Raw genomic sequence first — 12,514 nt, forward strand, 5'->3', positions numbered from 1 at the left:
ATTTGTGTACAAATTGTTAAAAAATCAAAACCAAACTTGCTGTCAATTAGTCAATTCTGACTCAGCAACCCTACAGGATACAGAACTGCTCCGTGAGGGGAAACCGATCTGTCTTGGAAGAACAGTCAAGACTTTGTCTTACATACTTTGGACATAGTACTGCCAGGAGAGACCAGTCCCTGGAGAAGGGCGTCTTGCTTGGTAAAGTGCAGCAGGAGTGGAGAAAAAAGAGGAAGGCCCTCAATGAGATAAGATTCACACTAGGGCTACAACAATGGGCTCAGGCATAGGAACAATTGTAAGGATGGTGCACGAGGACAATGCAGTGTTTCATTCTATTGTGCACAGGAATAGTGAGAGGAAACCAACTCAATGACACCTCACAGCAGCAACCTAATTTGTTCAGCGAACTTTTACCTAAACCATACAATTTTATTTAAAAAAGCAAACAAAACAAAAAGGTGATCAGAATATCTTCCTACAGTGATTTTAAATTGAAGAAGTCACGCATAACTACCATTTGTTACTAAGCAACTCCTATGAACTGAGCAATGAACTAGCTGCTGAGATATTAAATATATAAATGAAGAAAATGCTACCATGAATGTGTAGAGGGATGATGGGGAGTAAATTCTCAGCAGTGGGGACAGTTCATAAAATCTGGCAGGTATGAAGAATGAGATATTCAAGGACAAGCAGTCATTCTGGTGTGGTGCTGCTGGAGAAGTTGAGAGGACAGAGGCTGACATGGACAATGGTGAATTACCAGTAGTTTAAAAAGGTAAAACAAAATGATCATATCTGGGTTTTCAAAAAATCCTTTTGGCAGTAGGGGGAGATAAGAGAAAAGAGAGAGGTTGGAGATGGGAGATTAATTAAGAAGTAATTGGCAAGAGTCAAGGCCAGAGATGAAATCAGATTATTAAACATAAGCCAAATGAGTGAATGGAAGCAGAACACTGTCAGACATATTAATGCCAGAGGAGGAGTTGCTGTGAGTATGGCACAGGACTGGGCAGCAGTGTCACGTTTGTTGTGCAAAGGGTTGCTATTTGTTGGAATTGACTTGATGACACCTAACAACAGAACCAGTAAGGTTTTACTATATAGCACATGAATGACAGACAATAGGGCATAGTACATGAAAGTTGTAATACAAATCATGGAATGAAGGAAATAAAATCAAGATTGCTTGTCCTTACATGGCAGTAAACTTTCTAACATACAATCTTCCAAATTCAAGTAGATTGATCCCACTCCTTTGAAAACAAAAAGTGGAGAACACATGGTGACTTCAAATCACCTGTTCCAAGCTAACAGTAGACACCTGACTAAATCTTGCAATCAGAGTTTCAATTAAGCTTAGGGCTACAGACCCCACTGAAGGTGAAAGTTGAGCTCTGGCTGGAAACACCTATCTCTCAGATAGTTGCCAGGACAGCCAACTATGAACCCCATGGGGCAGGCTTAGGAGCTGCTGTCTCAAGTAACAATAAGCAAGTCCTGGACATTGGCATGAGTGGGAGAGCCTGCTTTCTTTCCACAATGAAATAATTTTAATCACCTATATTTATGTATTGCATGGCCCATTATTATATATATATAACAAAACATCTGCCATCCTTATATTTTCTCATCTGAACAATATTTGATGCTGAGGTTCCAGCACCAAGTTGATCCCTCTGGTACTGGACCAAATGAGGTCACAGTGAAGATTAAATCTCAACTACTTCTGTGAAGAGCTGTGCCTGGTTTAATACACTGGTAGTTACTGTTGTTACAAGGTGATGGTGCCACTTTACTTTCTCAGAGATGTTTGAAAGCATTGACTCAAACTGTAAAATGTGTCTCACGACCAGAACTCTCATTTTGACATAAGATCCACATTAAATTTTTACATGTGTATGTGCACACACACATACACACATGCACACACACCCTGCACATGCATTTGTAATTCACTCATTTATGCTGAATAACTGGGAAAATTAACAGGCTGAATTATAATAAATCTCACAAATATTTAAAAATAAAAAAAGTCTAATTATTATTTGCCAAGTGCTACTGAGTATAGAGCAGGTAAAAAATATTCAGTGTAATTTTTATTATGCTGTGATTAACAGAAAATAAAAAAGAGTCAAATAACCCAAGAAAAGATAAAATATTAAAGTATAGAACTTAAATTTTGAAGGTCCAGATCAAGAGTTCCAATCAGGAAGTAGAAATCAAATGACAGGTTTAGAACAATATGAATGTTAATCAATAGAAAAGATGCTAACCAAGATACCTCCAAGATCTAGTATCCTGTCATCAGAAACCCTGTCACTATGTAGATTCAGTGATTATTTAGCTTTGGGGTCAGATGATTTCCCACTGTGCCCCTGACAGAAAATATGTTCTTCCATACTACACGGCTGACCTCTAAGAGAGGACAGCAATGGGAATGGTGAAGTGGCTCACCCCTCCATGGCATTTCTACAATACCAACCCCCCCACCCCACCCCACCCCACACAAAAACAACACTGCCATTGAGTCCATGCCAACTCAGAGTGACCCCATAGGACAGGGTAGAGCCATCCCTATGAGTGTCTGAGACTAACTGGTGGTTTTGAATGACTGACCTTGTGGGGTGCAGTCCAACACATAACCACTATGCCTAAGGCACCAAATATTTACATACATTAGATACTTTAATAACTGATTCATACAAACACTAATTCTTAAATATGTGATTTATCCGTATTGTTGATAGAGCTCTAGTGCCATAGTAGGTAGGTTACATGCTGGGCTACTAATCACACAACTAGCTGAACTAGCTGTTTGAAACCACTCCTGGCTCTAAGGGAAAAAGATAAGGCTACCTACTGCAGTAAGGATTTAGTCTCAGAAGCCCAAAGGGGAAGTACTACTCTATATCTGACAGGGTTAGTAGGCATCGAAATTGACTTCAAAGCACTGAGTTTGGAGTTTATTGCTTATAGGGGAGGAACTTGTTGGAGTAGTGGTTAAGTGCTCAGCTGCTAACAGAAACAAAGGTCAGCACTCTAAACATGTAAGATTACAGTGTTGGAAACTCTATGAGGCAGTTCTGCTGTATCCCACAGGCATTATGAGTTGGAAGGTTTTTTCCTTTTTAAAGAAAACACTTGTGGCTATATAATCCCAACTGAGAATAGGATTTTCTTTATTATGAGGTCACATCATTCTTAATGAGGTCACATCAGTGTAGGATGTCTTCAACTATAAACCAAGCTGATTAGGCCGCAGAGAGAATTAGAAATGCAAGAAGATAAATGCCAAGCCACATGGAACTCACCAAGGATCCCAGAAACAAGCTGGAAGGGAACAAAATTTGATCCCAGTCAATAAGCACATAGTCCACAAAATCTACAGTAATGTTTCCCAAAGTGGGCAATACCACACCCCCTCTGGGGAGTGCTGATACAATGCCGGAAGCTGCAAAACACTTTATCCTGGATTATGGGCTATAGCACTAAAGTTTTTCATGGTGGGTCAGACTTTGAATAATTGTTTCCTGAAAAAAAAAAAAAGATAAAGAAAAGGGTAGGAGAACAAATAAGTTTGGGAACTTGTGGTCTACACCAGGGGTGCTCAATACGTCGATCGAGATCTACTAGTCGATTGCAAATGTAGTGTGGGTAGATCGCACGGCATTAAAAAAAAGTAGACGTAAGCCCATCCTCAATCCCGTAACTTAAATGATATACAGCGTAGCCAATCAGATGCAATCTTAGGTGTCAAACGTATGTGCAACTATGCTAAGTGCAGCAAAACTGACAAGCTAAATTATCACCGATTTTTAGACCTTGTTTTTTCTCTCTTAAATGTAAGAAAGAGCATTAAAATGAGTGGGGGAGCTGGACAAGAAGACAAAAACGTATCACTTTCATACGGAATGGGAGATTTTGACACTACAAGCCAACATTCAGCTGAAGTCCAGAGCGCATGAACAGTTCTGGAAGTTACTCGCAGAGGGAAAGTACCCAAACCTGAGAAAATGTGCTACCTCCTTGACTGCCTTATTCGGTTCTACTTATTTATGTGAGTCAGCCTTTCCCCACATAAAGTTCATTAAGTCCAAGTACCGTTCCACCATGATTGATGATCATTTGGAAGTGTGCTTGAGGCTGGTCGTCAGCAGCTACTGTCTGTACTATGCATCTCTGGCTCAATTCATTCAGTGCAAGTCATCAGAGTAAACTCAGGTAAGAACAAAAAATGTACATAGTTAATTGTGCTGTGTTGTGCAATATGGACTCATGCAGTTATGCCAGGTACATAAACATACATTGTACACATAAAGAATTCTCAATGCATTTATGAATAAATGTAATAAATATATATGTTTTGTATTTTTGTAGTTGGTAGATCATTTGACTTGATCATTTTATAAGTAGCTGGCATACTGAAAAAGCGTGAGCACCCCTGGTCTGCACCATACATCTACTGCCTCCTTTTCATAGAAAAAGGTACTCAGTTCCCCTCAATTCAAAATGTTTGTATTAAAGCCCATTGTCCAGGATAAAGTATTAAGTATCTGCTTTTGCAGCCCCCTGAATCATTCCAGCATTTCCCCCCAGGGGGGCAAAATCACCCAGTTATAGAAACAAAGAACTATACATCCTACTGTGGTGGCTAGTGTTGGGGTCTTAAAAACTTCTGAACAACTATCTAAGGTGCAACTCTTGGTCTCTCCCTATCTGAAGAATAGATCTCTCATCTCACTGCCATCGAGCCCGTGCTGCTCCATTACAACTCTAGTAGACAGGGTAGAACTGCCCCTCTAGGTCTCCTAGAACGTTAACTGTGATAGGTTTTTTGTGCCAACATGGCACCATAAGATATGGGTGGAGTTTAGCCTGTCAAAGAGGTCCCAACTTGATGATCTCAGTTGGAGGTGCCACCAAGATAAATGTTCCTGAAGTGAGCCACTCACTCTGCCTTCATCTTCCCGCAGGTGAGTCACTCGGAGGCTTGTACGAGTCCTGGAGATGCATCCACTGCCATTGGATACACCAGGGCTTTGAACCCACCAACCTGTGATCTTCCTGCATCCCTGTATGTGACTTTGAGTCTGAAGAGGGATTTATGGCCTAAAATTGAGCTTATAGACTAGTATCAGATTTATGGCTTGGTTGTGATATTTTCCTTATTTTCAATTACTTCTTGATATAAAGCTCTTTCTTAAATATATGATTGTCCCTAGATTTGTTTCTTTAGTCAACCTGGTCTAACACAATAACTCTTTTACAGGGGTAGACAACACCATCTTTTTTCCCTGGAGCAGTTGGTGGTTTCAAACTGCTGACTTTTTAGTTAGCAGCCCAATTCGTAATCACTATGCCACCAGAATAATGATCATCAAAAAATACATGGAAACAATCCAATGGACATATGGACTGCAAGAACACCAGTCTTCATAATCCCAAGACCAGAAGAACTATATGATGACTTCCACCAACTGCTCTGAAAGGGATTGCATTAGATGGTCCTAGATAGAATGGGAGAAAGATATGGAAGAAAACTCAAAATCATGAAGGAGACCAAGATTGCTGGTCAGACAGCAACTGGTGGAACCAAGGACTATGGGCCTTTGGGTCTGGAACAGACTTCACCCCTGAAGTTCAATTTTCAGCCAAATAGTAGACAGGTCTGTAAGGGGACTATTAACACTACTGAAGTGTGCACACCTCAGAATAACTGACCATTTGGAATCAAGGGAGCAGCATTTACCTGGGGGCAATGTTCAAAGGGGCTAGAGGAATGCAGGAAACAGGGAGGAAGTGATACTGCATTGAGAGGACTGTACAGAATGAGATGAAGAAATGTATAAATACCCACTTTGGGTATTTCTGTTATAGCAGCACTAAAAAAAACCCCAAAATTCAAACTCCATGCCATGAAATCAATGCTGACTCACGGTGGCCTTACAGGACAAAGTAGAACTGCCCCTGTCAGTTACCAAGATTATAACTTTTTGCAGAGTAGCAACCTCAACTTTCTTGCACAAAACGGCTACTGGTTTCAAACTGCTGACCTTACAGTTAGCAGTACAATGTGTAAACTATAAACCAGCTAAGACACCAGGGCTCCTTGATAACAGCACCAGCTAAGACACCAGGGCTCCTTGATAACAGCACTAGATAACTTTAACACCATCCAATATCAGTTATCTTTCTCAGCAGATAAAAATTTTATGTAACTAACTTACATACAAGCAAGCAGTTATTGGCATTTTTTATGGTGCATCTGGAGGCAGCCAGGTAAGAGACAAAAGTCCTCAAGCTTGAGTATTATACCACGAGCCCTTATTTCTCTTCTACATGCTTAGGGACAATTTGCCCCGTTTTCTAGGCCACAACATTTTCTCTCACACCCCCCACTAGTCCAAACAAGAAAGAATGACATTTATACTTGGAATGAAATTCGGAATCAGCATTACCAGCAACTAGAATCCTTGGGGCTATTGTCATTAATTATGGAACTAAAGGTTTTTAACCCTGTCTCTCCATTCCTCCCACTTGAGCTATTGTTTTGGGGCAGTCCTGTCTTATGATATAGACCTTCTGATACCCACTACTTTCTAACACCCAGGGCAGCTGAAGGGAGGCTAGGGAGCAGGTGGCAGCAGTAGGGGATACAGGGAAAGAATTAGGTTAAAGATGATCGTGTGTGCGTGCGCATGCACGCAGCGCAGAACTATTACATCCTGCATAATCAACGATAAAGAGATTAAAATCTGGCAGGGGAATTTTACATGATTAGTAGAAGTAATATATACTTAACAAGTTACGGTGTAATGGATAGATTTTATATGGCCTTTCTAGCCAGGGTCTTTATGCAAATAAGGTGCTTGGATTGGATAAATAAGGTGCACAGCAAATGTATGTAACCCTAATAAAGGGACTGATGGTCAGTTTTGCCATCCAGCTAAGGGTTAAAATGAGATATCCCAGAGGTAGAACGGAGGGACCTTAATAAGACAAGTGACAGGAATGAAACAAATCCTTTAGTTCCTGCACTGGGATCATCCAGACTGAGAAAACAGCAAAAACTGTTAACACTGGACACAGCAAGAGAATGAGAAGCAATAGTAAGGAAGCAGCAGCAGAATCAGATCTATAGGAAGGTTTGGTGGGTTTCCCAACCCATGGAGTGTGAAAGCTAGGATTCTTCTGGCAAGAGGCTTAACTAGCCAAGGGAAGTACCTCTGGGTACTTGGTGAGGCTAAGCTACCTGACTAGTGGAATGAGAAATCTATGTGCCTTCATACTGGAAGCTTGCTGGTAGAGTGGGTACCTCCAGACACGTGTTGCTAGAAGTAAAGAGCATTGTAACCTTTGACTGAGCACAGCAGCAGAGCAAAGCCTGCTGGCGCAAGAGGCCAGAGGTGCCAATGACCAGAGAGGCTTGCTGGAGGCACGACTGAGAAGAAGCTGTCCTGACCAAAGAACTGTACTCTGGTTCTGGGTCTTCCCTAATGCTGAATTGTAACCTGTCACCTCCTCAATAAACCCCATATATTCTTTATGAGTTCTGTGTGGCCACTGCAATAAATTATCGAACCCAGGCGAGTAGTAGTGAGTGTAAACCTTCATACTGCATGCCATGAAAGAGGCAGCTGGTATCAGAATTAGTAAAATGGTTGGAGAGAGGAGGCATGTCTGACTTCCTGACTTATTTTAAAAAAAATCATTTTACTGGGGGCTCTTACAGCTCTTATCACAATACATACATACATCCATTGTGTCAAGCACATTTGTACATGTTGCCATCATTTTCAAAACATTTTCTTTCTACTTGACCCCTTGGTATCAACTCATCCCCCTACTCCTACCCCCACTCCCAAACCTTTGATAATTCATATTTTTTTTTTAATGTCTTACACTGACTGATGTCTCCTTTCACCCACTTTTCTATTGTCCGTCCCCCTGGGAGGGGGTTATATGTAGATCATTGTGATCGGTTTCCCCTTTATCCCCCTACCTTCCCCTTCCCCTCCTGGTATCATTACTCTCATTAGTCCTGATAGGTTTATCTGTCCTGGATTCCCTGTGTTTCCAGCTCTTATCTGTACTAGTGTACATGCTCTAGTCTAGCCGGATTTGTAAGGTAGAATTAGGGTCATGACAGTGGTGGTGGTGGGGGGGAGCATTAAAGAACTAGAGGACCCTGACTTATTCTGAGGCAGATTCTCCCTCCCTTTCATGAAGACAGAGGTCAGATATTGCCATATCATTCTTTTTTTTTAGCCACATCATTCTTACATAGGTTCTAAAACTCCTTGGAACTTTGAGATTCTATGACTCCATATTCAAATTCTCCTTCTCTAGTATTTATCAAATTTATTTGGGCAGTGCTTGCTCTGAGAGAGGTTATGGGATTAGAGAGTAACTGTTAGACCTCAAAGATTAAAATCCAAAAGGATTTTAATATATGGCAATATATGCCCTTAATATATGGCAACATCCCAGCAGCTAGACACAGGCCATTCTCTCCGTGTTTAGGTTGAGGGAGGGGCTGCTCCAAAACAGAGTTACTGCCCTTGCTATCAATGATCATTTGAACAAGTGGCTCTACCTCATTTTATAAATGAGGGCTCTGTAAGCCCAGGACACCCCCACCCCCCAAAAAACCTCATTGTCCACTCATAGCAACCCTATAGGGCAGTGGTTCTCAACCTTCCTAATGCCTCGACCCTTTAATACAGTTCCTCATGTTGTGGTGACCTGCTCCCCAACCAAAAAATTATCTTCGTTGCTACTTCATAACTGTAATTTTGCTACTGTTATGAATCGGGCGACCTCTGTGAAAGTGTCGTTCGACTTCCCAAAGGGGCCGTGACCCACAGGTTGAGAACCGCTCCTGCGAATTTGAGACTGTAACTGTTTACCAGAGTAGAAAAAAAAGCGCTTTCTCCGGAGGAGCAGCTGGTGGCTTCCAACTGCCCACCTTGCAGTTAGCAGACCAACTTGTAACCACCATGCCACCAGGGCTCCCTGTAAACTAACAATCTACGGTTCCAGAAGCAAGTCTTTCTGCCTCTATAGCCCAAGCTCTTTCCTTTAGGCCACAATGCCATTTGGCTCCTGGGAGACAAATGTTAAGAATGTTTCAGTCTCAAAACCTGAGACTCTTGCCCGCAGTGTTTTCTTCTTTTTGTAAAGGTTTCGTGTAGGAAAACAAAGTTTCGTGTTCATTATAAATATAACTGCTGAAAGCAAAAAATAAGTAATTTAGCAGTATAAGACAAGATGTAGCTTTTCACTATCTGTTACTTGCTTGCCTTGGTTAGTTAGTTCAAGAAATTTAAAGTGGTGAATTGAACAAGTGATACCAAAAATCCTAGAAAAGGATATAAAAGAAACATTCAAAATAGATTAAACAAATCTTTAGATGAGACTTTATTGATTTCAAGATATAACAGCCATTTCATCTGGAAAATCTGTATTATACCAAATAAGTCAACAAAAATATTGTTTACCAGACTTTCCAGTAGAGAGTTGACAGTACAAGGAAAGACTTCGAAAGTTCATGGAAAAATGAAATTAAGAAAACGGCAATTTCCCCTGAGTTTCTTGAAGCCCCCTCCTGGTACTTTGCAAAACCTACTTTTAACCTTGGTAAAGCAAAGATTTACAAAGATAAATATTTGAAACTAACAGCCACAGAAACTTTCAAACCACAATTTCATGGAAATCCACTAAATATTTCTCCCTAGATTTCTGATTTCCTTGTGATAGAAAAACAAAAATTTTAATTTCAAGATAATCATGCTAATTTGGTGCTTTGTTTCTTCAGTCAAGTAAATGACATAATTGTAAGTGGCTTATTTACTTTTTTATAGATGAACTCATTAACGTTCATGTAATTAACTTGTAATTTAATTAATTCTTAAAATAGCAATATCTCGTCCTAAAACATACCAACCAGAAATCATAATATACGTGGGAAAAAGGGTCATCTTATCCATATTTATATCTCCAAGCAGTGTCAATGTTAATAAGCACTTTATAAATGCATCCAAATACTGCAGGCATTTTACTGCTGGCGTTGCTATTCTAATTGCCAAACAAGCCCATGTAAAAATGTATACGTTAATGAGCAGCAGCTTAGTTATCATTGATATCATATATTACTAACAATTCATTCACTCAAATAGTGTCAGACACTCAGCTAAGTGTTATAAACATAATGGTAAGCAAAATGACTCCTTTATTTACATTGTAAAGAGGCAAAATGGACAGATGTCAATGAATCAATCACATAAGGAGTTTCTAGTTACTAAGTGTGAGATAAAGGTTATTATGAAGCGAAGAATGCAGAATAAAGTGGTCAGGGAGGCCTTTCCTCAGGAAGAGATGCTGGAGGTAAGATCTACAGGACTGAAGTATAGGTGCACGTTAAGTATGGGGTGGGGGTTTGCATTTGAGCACTCCAGTCTGTGGGAATAGCATGTGCAAAGGGCCTGCACACTAAGTGTAAGCCACACTATTAAGGAGATGAAGGGCAGTATGTCTAGCATACAGGGATAAGGAAATGAGGGAAGCTTTGGAAGGGTATTTAGAGAGCAGTAAAAAGGCTCTACCATTACTAGTTTCTATGCAGCTTCAACGTTATAATATATGGAAAAGAGCTTTATAAACTGCAAAACATCTTCTTTTGTTCTAGTCCCTACACTCATTGTCTAAAATATTCATTGCCTATATTATTTAAAGGAGACCTGGTGTAGTGGTTACGTTGGGCTGCTAACCATAAGGTCAGCAGTTTGAAAACACCTGCCGCTCCTCAGGAGAAAGACTAGGCTTTCTATTCCTGTAAGTAGTTAGTCTCAGAAACCCAAAGGGCAGTTCTACTCCATCCTATAGGTTCCCCATGAGTTGGAACTGACCCATTGGGAGTAAGAGATGTTTTAGAGGGTTGCATAGTAGTTAAGTGTTTGGCTGCCAACCTTAAGGTCAGCAGTTAGAAACCACCAGTCATTCTGCGGGAGAAAGATGTGGCAGTCAGCTCCTGTAATTATTGCAGCCTTGAAAACCTTAAGGGACAGTTCTTCTGATTTGATGGTAGTAATTCAATGTTTGAACTAAACAGTGCTTTGTAAAAACAAAAATTTAATGAGTTCTTTACTAGTGCTGGAGCCCTGGTGGAACTATTGGGTAAATAAATGTTGAACTGCTAACTACAGGCTGGTGGTTCAAACCTACCAACCTCTGAGGGAGAACAATGAGGCTATCTGTTCCTATGAAAAATTTTAACCTTGGAAATCCAATACAGGGTTGTTATGAATGGGAATCAACTCGATGGCAGTTGTTTGGGTTTTACCATGTGCCAAGCACTTTATTTACATTAACTCATTTAAACCTCAATTTTAGAAGGCTCTGTTATCATGTAGAGAACACAGGCTTAGGAGTCTGTTTTTAAAAGGTCAGTCTTAAAAAACAACAACCTATAAAGCAGTTCTACACAGAGCAAGAAATGAAACTAATAGAACTTGTGTATAGCATCACATTCACAAATATTTGAGGACACCAATTGGTGTTGCAGTCATCTTTGTTTTCCCAGCCTAGCTCATAGTGCCCGAGGTACTAGCGGAGTTCAGCAAATATTTGATGAAGATGGCTGTATGAAGCTGACAAAGGTTCTGGATCTGCAAGTAAATGTAGTTTTCTGAGGCTTTCTCCTCTAAGCCATGTATTTATTTACCAGCGGTTCATTTCATGGTTGGATTTTAGGTGGCTCTCTTCTTTTTCACGATTAAATTGAAGTTGCTCTTCACTGCTTTTGTCATTTCAGACTGAAATAACTAAAAGCACAGAACTAGTCCCGTCTAGCCTCCAGACACACAGCCTTACTGTTCCCAATCACTCCAAATGTTTTCTCTCTGCGCCTTCGACTTGCTGTTGTGTTGTCTGGTGCAGTTCCTTCTTCATCTCTTCAGAGGGGCCTTGCTTGACCATCTCATCTAATTGACCTGTCTCGGGCCTTCTCGACTACCTCATCATTTCAGAATAAAAATATTCTGTTTCTCTATTCACTTCCTGAAACCCCCTTCAAAGGGCAGTGGCTGCATTTAGCAGCTTTTCCAGATAGATCTCAATGCTTAAAGCCAAGTAAATCTGTATTTAATGATCCAAAGAGAAAAGAATCACTTCTGCCTGTTGTTTCAAGCCTGCAATACTTAAGCTTTTCACTCTAGGGGCCCTTACATTCTAATAACAACACCCTTTTTACGTATCTGTGAGAGGCCTGGACTCCATTTTCTGAGTTGAGCCTGTCATACAATCATGGGACAGAAAGCTCTATTAAGTAGGGCCTCAGAATCCGGATTCACCCGCATGGCAGGCCGGCGACACAAGCCGGTGCCCTGCCTGGGGCCTAGCTCTGGAAATTCTCCTTCCCAAGCCGCAGCGCAGGGGATGCAAGATGCTCCGCACCTTCGTTACTATTGTTCTGCAGCCTTGGCCAGACGGAGGTCCAGGTTTCAAGAGG

This window comes from Echinops telfairi, unplaced genomic scaffold (genome assembly GCF_000313985.2).
Source record: "Echinops telfairi isolate 266 unplaced genomic scaffold, ASM31398v2 ScPeMD7_31;HRSCAF=116, whole genome shotgun sequence".
NCBI lineage: Eukaryota > Metazoa > Chordata > Mammalia > Afrosoricida > Tenrecidae > Echinops > Echinops telfairi.